Below are 12300 nucleotides of genomic sequence, written 5' to 3' on the forward strand. Positions count from 1 at the left end.
TAATTATTATTCAAAGAAGCTAAGAAATTAAATTTTATAATATAGAGAAGTAGAAATATTTAAAATACAAATTTTGACACTAATTTTAAAAGTTTTCCCTAAAAAATGGGCCAACGAGCCGAATCAGTTGAACCTAGCCTATATTGGGCCCAAGGCCCAACCCACTCATCGTCACTTAATTGGCTTTAGCCACTCCTTTCCCTTTCCATACTTCATTTCACGTTGGGAGTGAAGCAAGCTAAGAAAACCCTAAGCCTAATCCACTATCAACATTCAATCCATCATAACTTTCAATCTGGAGCTCCGATTGACGAGCCATTTATGGCCACGCGTTCGTCTCAGAATCCTCTTCAATTTTATTAGAACAAAGTGGTAATAAAATTTGTTATTCACTTCTAGTTCTCCCTTCTATTGAATTTTTTATTCTTGGTTATGGGTATTGAAGGCTTTGATGTTTTTGATGATTTAGGTTCGATCTAGTGGCGGGTAATTGTTGAGTTTTATGCCAATCATCAATAGGTAAGGTAAGAAAACTCTAAAACCTTGTAGTTTGTCCAATTTTGTAAACTCTAGTGTTAATTATGGTGATTTGTATGGATTAGATTGAATTTAAGTTGAATTGGAGATTGAATTGGTGAATTAGAGCGCTTGGAATTAAGCTTTGGTGGCCGAGACTCGTTGAATATAGTTTGGAGGTCAGAAAACTTGCAAAGAAGGGGGGTTTTGTGGTGTTTTAAGCTTGGGAAAAATCGACCAAGGTATGATTTTGGTTTTTCGTAGTTAATATTAATGTCACATGAAAATTTAGGCTGTGCTGAATTATGTGAATTGTTTGTGTTCTGTGGATAGAAAATGATTGTGGAAGTCTAATGTGCGTTGCGGTTGGAGATTGAGAGTAGATATGATATATGTATCTGATATATGTATTTGATATGAAGTGTTAATGGTTAGTGTTGGATTTGGTGAGATTGTATGAATGAATTTGTTGAATAGATTGTGTGATTTTGAGTCTTGGTATGTTGTGAAGTGATTTGAAAAGCATGTGAATATGGTTTGAGACATGAAGAGCTGTTTTGGATTGTGATATGATGAACTTGGAATTGAAAATTTTGGAAAAAAACTTGTGGTTTGGTGTTTTTGGGTAAAAGTTGAACTTTTGAGTTTAAAACCTATTTTCTAGCTTTCCAAACCTTTTTAACACTTGTTTAGGATCCAATAATGAGTCGTTAAGCTTTAGAACAAGGGTGAGAGTGTTGAATAGGTTAAAGAGATATTAAAAGGGATTTTAAAGTGATTAATTAAGTAATTAGGTATTGGTAATGCTGAAAGGGAAGAGATTGGTAATGATAATGATAATAATGATGAATCTGATATTGAATGAGACATGATTGAGAATGATATTGACAATGATGAATTGTACTTTAATTATTCACATGGCTTATACATTTGAATTATTGAGACACGAGTTTCTCTGGGCACTTGCTTTAGGTTGAGACTTGATACTCTGTTAACTCTCTATCGCAAGATGTGATTGACCACTTTAACTCCCCGGATTCTCCCACAGGCATGCATATTATATATATTAATTTGAGCTTGGGGTTTTTTCCATGGATATTATTAAGCTTGGGGATGCGCGCACAGAGGGACTATCTAATGGTTAGCTACCAAGAGATGTTGGGTTGGCTATATAACCGATAGATGAGACTCATCAGCCATAGGGCAGGCATACATCATATGCATTTATATGTTTTGCTTGAATGTGCATTATTTTAGTTTGCTTAACTGTATAACTCTGCTTATTTGCTACTTGTTCTACTTGCTGTAATTGTACCTCTATTTGTGTTTTCTTTGGTTGAATTGCCTGTGTATACTTTGAGAAACCCTCTCTTGGCGGAGGAGTACGTGCTGAGCATTGTACCACCGGTAATTCGGAGATTAGGAGGAGGCAGAAAGTGTAGGGCTAGATTAGGGCTAAAATCCTTTAGTTAGATTACCAATATTGTTGGTTTAGAATAAAATTTTAAGATTTATCTGAGTGTCAGAGTCCTAAGAATGCCTCTGGCTTTCTCGAGACCTTATATATTAATTATGCGGGTACCTTTACCATACTGAGAATCTATGGTTCTCATTCTATACATATTTCTATTATTTTTCAGATGCAGGTCAAGATGCACTTGGTGAGCATCTGGAGGTCTCTATGCAAGCGAAGATATCACTTTTGGGATGTCATATATATATATATATATATATATATATATATATATTTTGCTATGTATTTATGTATATAGATTCTCCACATGTATATTATGTATTTTTTCCTCTGTAGAGCCTGAGGGATGGACTGACTATACTTCTGAGCATACTCTAGATGTGTGTATATGCTAATTAGGATATCTAGTTGATATATGTGGCATATTTATTTATGAGCATGCATTTGGGACTTTGAAGCATTAGACTTGAGATATTGAGACTGATGACCTTGATATCAGTTGTTTGGTGTGAACAGGAACCAAATGATGACTTGTAGATGCGAACGTGGCCGAAGCAGAGGCCGAAATAGTAATACAAAACCTGAAACAACTTTGAATAACCCTGTGAACTTCATGAATGCCTTGAAAAATATGGTTGCAGCTATACAAGTGATGAGCGGATAATTTATACGCTTTTTGGCATTGTTTTTAGTATGTTTTTAGTAGGATCTAGTTACTTTTAGGGATGTTTTCATTAGTTTTTATGTTAAATTCATATTTCTGAACTTTACTATGAGTTTGTGTGTTTTTCTGTGATTTCAGGTATTTTCTGGCTGAAATTGAGGGACTTGAGCAGAAATCAGATTCAGAGGTTGAAGAAGGACTGCTGATGCTGTTGGATTCTGACCTCCTTGCACTCAAAATGGATTTTCTGGAGCTACAGAACTCGAAATGGCGCGCTTCTAATTTCGTTGGAAAGTACACATCCAGGGCTTTCCAGCAATATATAATAGTCCATACTTTGTCCAAGAATAGACAACGTAAACTGGCGTTCAACGCCAGCTTTCTACCCAAATCTGGCGTCCAGCGCCAGAAAAGGAGCCAAAACCAGAGTTGAACGCCCAAACTGGCACAAAAGCTGGCGTTCAACTCTAAGAAGGACCTCTACACGTGCAACGCTTAAGCTCAGCCCACACACACACCAAGTGGGCCCCGTAAGTGGATTTATACATCAATTACTTACTCATGTAAACCCTAGTGACTAGTTTATTATAAATAGGACCTTTTACTATTGTATTAGGAATCTTTGATCAGTTGTATGCTATCTTAGATCACGTTTTAGGGGGCTGACCATCTCGGCCATGCCTGGACCTTTCACTTATGTATTTTCATACAGTAGAGTTTCTACACTCCAAAGATTAAGGTGTGGAGCTCTGCTGTTCCTCAAAGATTAATGCAAAGTACTACTGTTTTCTATTCAATTCATCTTATTTCGCTTCTAAGATATCCATTCGCACCCAAGAACGTGATGAAGGTGATGATTATGTGTGACGCTCATCACCATTCTCCCCTATGAACACGTGCCTGACAAACACTTCTGTTCTACATGAAATAAGCTAGAATGAATATCTCTTAGATCTCCTAACCAGAATCTTCGTGGCGTAAGCTAGAATGATGGCGGCATTCAAGAGAATCCAGAAAGTCTAAACCTTGTCTGTGGTATTCCGAGTAGGATTCAATGATTGAATGACTATGACGAGCTTCAAACTCGCGAGTGCTGGGCGTTAGTGACAGACGCAAAAGGAGGGTGAATCCTATTCCAGCATGATCGAGAACCGACAGATGATTAGCCGTGCTGTGACAGAGCATGTGAGCATATTTTTCACTGAGAGGAGGGGATGTAGCCACTGACAACAGTGATGCCCTTGCATAAAGCCAGCTATGGAAAGGAGTAAGACTGATTGGATGAAGATAGCAGGAAAGCAGAGGTTCAGAGGAACGAAAGCATCTCTATTCGCTTATCTGAAACTCTCACCAATGATTTACATAAGTATTTCTATCCCTATTCTATTAATTATTATTCGAAAACCCATTATTATTTTATAATCTGCCTGACTGAGATTTGCAAGGTGACCATAGCTTGCTTCATACCAACAATCTCCGTGGGATTCGACCCTTACTCACGTAAGGTATTACTTGGACGACCCAGTGCACTTGCTGGTTAGTTGTATCGAAGTTGTGAACCATGGTATTGGCACCATGTTCTTGGCGCCATTGCCAGGGAAGGAAAGAGCCATGAATTTTACATAATTAAAGTGTAATCACGATTACGCGTACCAAGTTGCTCACGTTGCCAGGGATTGTTCGAGCCTGGACATCACAATTTCGTGCACCAAGTTTTTGGCGCCGTTGCCGGGGATTGTTCGAGTTTGGACAACTGACGGTTCATCTTGTTGCTCAGATTAGGTAATTTTCTTTTTATTTTATTTTCAAAAATTTTTTCAAAAATATTTTCTAAAATTTTCTCATCTGTTTTCGAAAATAATATAAAAATGTTTTCAAAAATTTTATTCAAAATTTTTAAGAATGAATTCTAGTGTTTCATGAAGCATGTTGAAGCCTAGCTGGCTGTGAAGCCATGTCTAATTCCTTTGGGAATGAGTATGTCAGGCGTGTCATGTCTGAATTACATGCTGAAGCTTGGCTGGCCATTGGCCATGTCTAGTGTTTTGGACCGGAGCTTTCATTGAAAGCTTGGCTGGCTAGTGAGCCATGTCTAATTCCTGGACTGAAGCTTTAGACTAAGAATGCAAGATTCCTGGAATTCATATTAAAAATTTTGGAATCTTTATTTTTCTTTTACAAATAATTTTCGAAAAAAAATTCAAAAAAATTAGAAAATCATAAAAATAAAAAATATTTCTCTGTTTCTTGTTTGAGTCTTGAGTCATGTTATAAGTTTGGTGTCAATTGTATGTGCATCTTGCATTTTTCGAAAATTTCATGCATTCATAGTGTTCTTCATGATCTTCAAGTTGTTCTTGGTGAGTCTTCTTGTTTGATCTTGATGATTTTTTGTTTTGTGTCTTTTCTTGTTTTTCATATGCATTCTTGAATTCTTAGTGTCTGAGCATTAAAGAATTCTAAGTTTGGTGTCATGCATGTCTTCTTTGCATTAAAATTTTTCAAAATTGTGTCTATGATGTTCATCTTGACATTCAAAGTGTTCTTGGTGTTCATCTTGACATTCATAGCATTCTTGCATGCATTCATTGTTTTGATCTAAAAATTTCATGCATTCCATAATTTTCATGTTCTTCATAAAAAATTCAAAAATCAAAAAAATATCTTTCCCTTTTTCTCTCATTAAATTCGAAAATTTGAGTTGACTTTTTCAAAAATTTTTAAAATCAAGTTGTTTCTTATGAGTCAAATCAAATTTTCAATTTGAAATTCTTATCTTTTTCAAAATCTTTTTCAAAAATCAAATCTTTTTCAAATTTCTTAGTTATTTTTGAAAATTCCAAAAATGTTTTTCAAAAATCTTTTTCTTAATTTTATCTCATAATTTTCGAAAATAACAATAACAATTAATGTTTTGATTCAAAAATTTCAAGTTTGCTACTTGCTTGTTAAGAAAGATTCAAACTTTAAGTTCTAGAATCATATCTTGTGATTTCTTGTGAATCAAGTCATTAATTGTGATTTTAAAAATCAAATCTTTTTCAAAAACTAATTTCAATCATATCTTTTCAAAAATATTTTCTTATCTTATCTTTTTCAAAAATATGATTTCAAAATATCTTTTCTAACTTCCTAACTCCTTATCTTTTCAAAATTGATTTTCAAAATTTGTTTCAACTAACTAACTAACTTTTTATTTGTTTCTTATCTTTTTCAAAACTACCTAACTAACTCTCTATCTCTCTAATTTTCGAAAAAATATCTCCCCCTTTTTTCAAAAATTCTTTTTTTTTATTAACTAATTATTTTTAATTTTAATTTTCGAAAAATTTCTAACACTTTTCAAAAACTATTTTCGAAAATCACTAACTCTTTTTCAAAAATCATTTTCGAAAATTCTCTTTCTCTCTCATCTCCTTCTTTTCTTCTACTCACACAGGGACCTCTATACTGTGGTAAAAAGGATCCCTATTATTATTATTATTATTTTTTTCTGTTTCCTCTTTTTCATATGAGCAGGACCAAAGACAAGAATATTCTTGTTGAAGCAGATCCAGAACCTGAAAGGACTCTGAAGAGAAAATTAAGAGAAGCTAAAATACAACAATCTAGAGATAACCTTTCAGAAATTTTCGAACAGGAAGAGGAGATGGCAGCCGAAAATAATAATAATGTAAGGAAGATGCTTGGTGACTTTACTGCACCTAATTCCAATTTACATGGAAGAAGCATCTCCATTCCTGCCATTGGAGCAAACAACTTTGAGCTGAAACCTCAATTAGTTTCTCTGATGCAGCAGAACTGCAAGTTTCATGGACTTCCATCTGAAGATCCTTTTCAGTTCTTAACTGAATTCTTGCAGATATGTGATACTGTTAAGACTAATGGAGTAGATCCTGAAGTCTACAGGCTCATGCTTTTCCCTTTTGCTGTAAGAGACAGAGCTAGATTATGGTTGGATTCTCAACCCAAAGACAGTCTGAACTCTTGGGATAAGCTGGTCACGGATTTCTTAGCCAAGTACTTTCCTCCTCAAAAGCTGAGCAAGCTTAGAGCTGATGTTCAAACCTTCAGACAGAAAGAAGGTGAATCCCTCTATGAAGCTTGGGAAAGATACAAACAGTTGACCAAAAAGTGTCCTTCTAACATGCTTTCAGAATGGACCATCCTGGATATATTCTATGATGGTTTATCTGAGCTATCAAAGATGTCACTGGACACTTCTGCAGGTGGATCCATTCACCTAAAGAAAATGCCTGCAGAAGCTCAAGAACTCATTGACATGGTTGCTAATAACCAGTTCATGTACACTTCTGAAAGGAATCCTGTGAGTAATGGATGCCTATGAAGAAGGGAGTTTTTGAAGTTGATACTCTGAATGCCATATTGGCTCAGAATAAAATATTGACTCAGCAAGTCAATATGATTTCTCAGAGTCTGCATGGAATGCAAGCTGCATCCAACAGTACTCAAGAGGCTTCTTATGTAGAAGAAGCTTATGATCCTAAGAACCCTGCAATAGCAGAGGTGAATTACTTAGGTGAACCTTATGGAAACACCTATAACTCATTATGGAGAAATCATCCAAATTTCTCATGGAAGGATCAAAAGCCTCAACAAGGCTTTAATAATGGTGGAAGAAACAGGTTTAGCAATAATAAACCTTTTCCATCATCCACTCAACAACAGACAGAGAACTCTGAACAAAATACTTCTAATTTGGCAAACTTAGTCCCTAATCTGTCTAAGGCCACTATAAGTTTCATGAATGAAACAAGATCTTCCATTAGAAATCTGGAAGCACAAGTGGGCCAGCTGAGTAAAAGGATCACTGAAATCCCTCCCAGTACTCTCCCAAGCAATACAGAAGAGAACCCAAAAGGAGAGTGCAAGGCCATTGACATAAGCACCATGGCCGAACCTACAAGGGGAGTGGAGGACGTGAATCCCAAGGAGGAAGACCTCCTGGGACGTCCAGTGATCAATAAGGAGCTTCCCTCTAAGGAACCAAAGGACTCTGAGGCTCATCTAGAGACCATAGAGATTCCATTGAACCTCCTTATGCCCTTCATGAGCGCTGATGAGTATTCCTCTTCTGAAGAGAATGAGAATGTTACTAAAGAGCAAACTGCCAAGTTTCTTGGTGCAATCATGAAGCTGAATGCCAAATTATTTGGCATTGATACTTGGGAAGTTGAACCTCCCTTGTTCATCAATGAACTAAGTGATCTGGATCAACTGACATTGCCTCAGAAGAGACAGGATCCTGGAAAGTTTATAATACCTTGTACCATAGGCACCATGATCTTTAAGGCTCTATGTGACCTTGGTTCAGGGATAAACCTCATGCCCCTCTCTGTAATAGAGAAACTGGGAATCTATGGGGTGCAAGCTGCTAAAATCTCATTAGAAATGGCAGACAATTCAAGAAAACAGGCTTATGGACAAGTAGAGGACGTGTTAGTAAAGGTTGAAGGCCTTTACATCCCTGCTGATTTCATAGTCTTGGATACTGGAAAGGAAGAGGATGAATCCATCATCCTAGGAAGACCTTTCCTAGCCACAGCAAGAGCTGTGATTGATGTGGACAGAGGAGAATTGATCCTTCAAGTAAATGAGGACAACCTTGTGTTTACAACTCAAGGATCTCTCTCTGCATCCATAGAGAGGAAGCATAAAAAGCTTCTCTCAAAGCAGAGTCAACCAAAGCCCCCAAAGTTAAACTCTAAGTTTGGTGTTGGGAGGCCACAACCAAACTCTAAGTTTGGTGTTGAACTCCCATATCCAAACTCTAAGTTTGGTGTTGGAGAGTCTCAACAATGCTCTGAACATCTGTGAGGCTCCATGAGAGCCCACTGTCAAGCTACTGACATTAAAGAAGCGCTTGTTGGGAGGCAACCCAATTTTTATTTATCTAACTATATTTTTCTTAGTTATATGTCTTTATAGGTTCATGATCATGTGGAGTCACAAAATAAATATAAAAATTGAAAACGGAATCAAAAACAGCAGAAGAAAAATCACACCCTAGAGGAAGCATCTGCCTGGCGTTCAACGCCAGAACAAAGCATGGTTCTGGCGCTGAACGCCCAAAATGGGCAACATCCTGGCGCTGAACGCCCAGAACAAGCATGGTTCTGGTGTTCAACGCCAGAAATGGCAACAAATGGGCGTTGAACGCCCAAAATGGGCACCAACCTGGCGCTGAACGCCCAGAGTTGTATGCAAGGGCATTTTACATGCCTAAATTGGTGCATGGATGTAAATGCCTTGACACCTCAGGATCTGTAGACCCCACAGGATCATCTCAGGATCTGTGAACCCCACAGGATCCCCACCTACCTCATCATCTCTCTTTCCATTCATGATCATCCCTTCTGTCTTCCATTTACCACTCACATCCATACACCCACTACCTTCAAAATTCAACATCTCTCTCCCACCGAATCCCACCCATATGGCCGAATACACACTTCCATCCATCTCCTCCATATCTTCTTCTTCTTCTTCTATTCTTTCTTCTTTTGCTCGAGGGCGAGCAACATTCTAAGTTTGGTGTGGTAAAAGCATAGCTTTTTTGTTCTTTTCCATAACCATTGATGGCACCTAAGGCCAGAGAAACCTCTAGAAAGAGGAAAGGGAAGACAAAAGCTTCCATCAAGGGTCTATAGCTTAGTGGTAGAACATTTGACTGCAAATCAAGAGATCCCTGAGTCAGGGGATACATTTTCTTCCACACAATTATTGGAAGCAACTAAGGGTGCAACATCAAGAGCACTCCATCATCCTTCATGAAATAAGAGAAGATCAAAAAGCAATGAAGGAGGAGCAACAAAGGCAAGGAGAGACATAGAAGAGCTCAAGGACATCATTGGTTCCTCAAGAAGGAAACGCCACCATCACTAAGGTGGATTCATTCCTTGTTCTTATTTCTTCTGTTTTTCTTTTCTATGTTATGTGCTTATCTGTGTTTGTGTCTTCATTACATGATCATTAGTAGTTAGTAACTTTGTCTTAAAGTTATGAATGTCCTATGAATCCATCACCTCTCTTAAATGAAAAATGTTTTAATTCAAAAGAACAAGAAGTACATGAGTTTCGAATTTATCCTTGAACTTAGCTTAATTATATTGATGTGCTGACAATGCTTCTTGTTTTCTGAATGTATGCTTGAACAGTGCATATGTCTTTTGAAGTTGTTGTTTAAGAATGTTAAATATGTTAGCTCTTGAAAGAATGATGACTAGGAGACATGTTATTTGATAATCTGAAAAATCATAAAAATTATTCTTGAAGCAAGAAAAAGCAGCAAAGACAAAGCTTGCAGGAAAAAAAAATAGGCAAAAAAAAAATAGAAAGAAAAAGAAAAAGCAAGCAGAAAAAGCCAAAGCTCTTAAAACCAAGAGGCAAGAGCAAAAAGCCAATAACCCTTAAAACCAAAAGGCAAGGGCAAATAAAAAGGATCCCAAGGCTTTGAGCATCAGTGGATAGGAGGACCTAAAGGAATAAAATCCTGGTCTAAGCGGCTAAACCAAGCTGTCCCTAACCATGTGCTTGTGGCGTGTAGGTGTCAAGTAAAAACTTGAGACTGAGCGGTTAAAGTCAAGGTCCAAAGCAAAAAAAGAGTGTGCTTAAGAACCCTGGACACCTCTAATTGGGGACTTTAGCAAAGCTGAGTCACAATCTGAAAAGGTTCACCCAATTATGTGTCTGTGGCATTTATGTATCTGGTGGTAATACTGGAAAACAAAGTGCTTAGGGCCACGGCCAAGACTCATAAAGAAGCTGTGTTCAAGAATCATCATACTGAACTAGAAGAGTCAATAACATTATTCGAAATCTGAAGTTCCTATAGATGCCAATCATTCTGAACCTCAATGGATAAAGTGAGATGCCAAAACTATTCAAGAGGCAAAAAGCTATAAGTCCCGCTCATATGATTGAAGCTATGTTTCATTGATAGTTTGGAATTTATAGTATATTCTCTTCTTTTCATCCTATTTGATTTTCAGTTGCTTGGGGACAAGCAACAATTTAAGTTTGGTATTGTGATGAGCGGATAATTTATACACTTTTTGGCATTGTTTTTAGTATGTTTTTAGTAGGATCTAGTTACTTTTAGGGATGTTTTCATTAGTTTTTATGTTAAATTCACATTTTTGGACTTTACTATGAGTTTGTGTGTTTTTCTGTGATTTCAGGTATTTTCTGGCTGAAATTGAGGGACTTGAGCAGAAATCAGATTCAGAGGTTGAAGAAGGACTGCTGATGCTGTTGGATTCTGACCTCCCTGCACTCAAAATGGATTTTCTGGAGCTAAAGAACTCGAATTGCGCGCTTCTAATTGCGTTGGAAAGTACACATCCAGGGCTTTCCAGCAATATATAATAGTCCATACTTTGACCAAGAATAGACGACATAAACGGGCGTTCAACGCCAGCTTTCTACCCAAATCTGGCGTCCAGCGCCAGAAAAGGAGCCAAAACCAGAGTTGAACGCCCAAACTGGCACAAAAGCTGGCGTTCAACTCTAAGAAGGACCTCTACACGTGCAACACTTAAGCTCAGCCCAAACACACACCAAGTGGGCCCCGGAAGTGGATTTATACATCAATTACTTACTCATGTAAACCCTAGTGACTAGTTTATTATAAATAGGACCTTTTACTATTGTATTAGGAATCTTTGATCAGTTGTATGCTATCTTAGATCACGTTTTAGGGGGATGGCCATCTCGGCCATGCCTGGACCTTTCACTTATGTATTTTCATACAGTAGAGTTTCTACACTCCATAGATTAAGGTGTGGAGCTCTACCGTTCCTCAAAGATTAATGCAAAGTACTACTGTTTTCTATTCAATTCATCTTATTTCACTTCTAAGATATCCATTTGCACCCAAGAACGTGATGAAGGTGATGATTATGTGTGACGCTCATCACCATTCTCCCCTATGAACACGTGCCTGACAAACACTTCTGTTCTACATGAAATAAGCTAGAATGAATATCTCTTAGATCTCCTAACCAGAATCTTCGTGGCGTAAGCTAGAATGATGGCGGCATTCAAGAGAATCTGGAAAGTCTAAACCTTGTTTGTGGTATTCCGAGTAGGATTCAATGATTGAATGACTGTGACGAGCTTCAAACTCGCGAGTGCTGGGCGTTAGTGACAGACGCAAAAGGAGGGTGAATCCTATTTCAGCATGATCGAGAACCGACAGATGATTAGCCGTGCTGTGACAGAGCATGTGAGCATATTTTTCACTGAGAGGAGGGGATGTAGCCACTGACAACGGTGATGCCCTTGCATAAAGCCAGCCATGGAAAGGAGTAAGACTGATTGGATGAAGATAGCAGGAAAGCAGAGGTTCAGAGGAACGAAAGCATCTCTATTCGCTTATCTGAAACTCTCACCAATGATTTACATAAGTATTTCTATCCCTATTCTGTTAATTATTATTCGAAAACCCATTATTATTTTATAATCTGCCTGACTGAGATTTGCAAGATGACCATAGCTTGCTTCATACCAACAATCTCTGTGGGATTCGACCCTTACTCACGTAAGGTATTACTTGGACGACCCAGTGCACTTGCTGGTTAGTTGTATCGAAGTTTTGAACCATGGTATTGGCACCATGTTCTTG

The 12300-nt window shown here is 37.6% G+C and overlaps 1 non-coding gene across 1 annotated transcript; it reads right to left on the bottom strand.

The window, feature by feature from the left end:
- Positions 1-6699: 6699 nt before the first annotated feature.
- On the bottom strand, positions 6700-6807 carry LOC112745181 (small nucleolar RNA R71). Its single transcript, XR_003173123.1, has one exon. It is a non-coding gene; the product is annotated as a small nucleolar RNA R71 (small nucleolar RNA).
- Between the last annotated feature and the right edge of the window lie 5493 nt (positions 6808-12300).

Source organism: Arachis hypogaea, chromosome 14 (genome assembly GCF_003086295.3).
Source record: "Arachis hypogaea cultivar Tifrunner chromosome 14, arahy.Tifrunner.gnm2.J5K5, whole genome shotgun sequence".
NCBI lineage: Eukaryota > Viridiplantae > Streptophyta > Magnoliopsida > Fabales > Fabaceae > Arachis > Arachis hypogaea.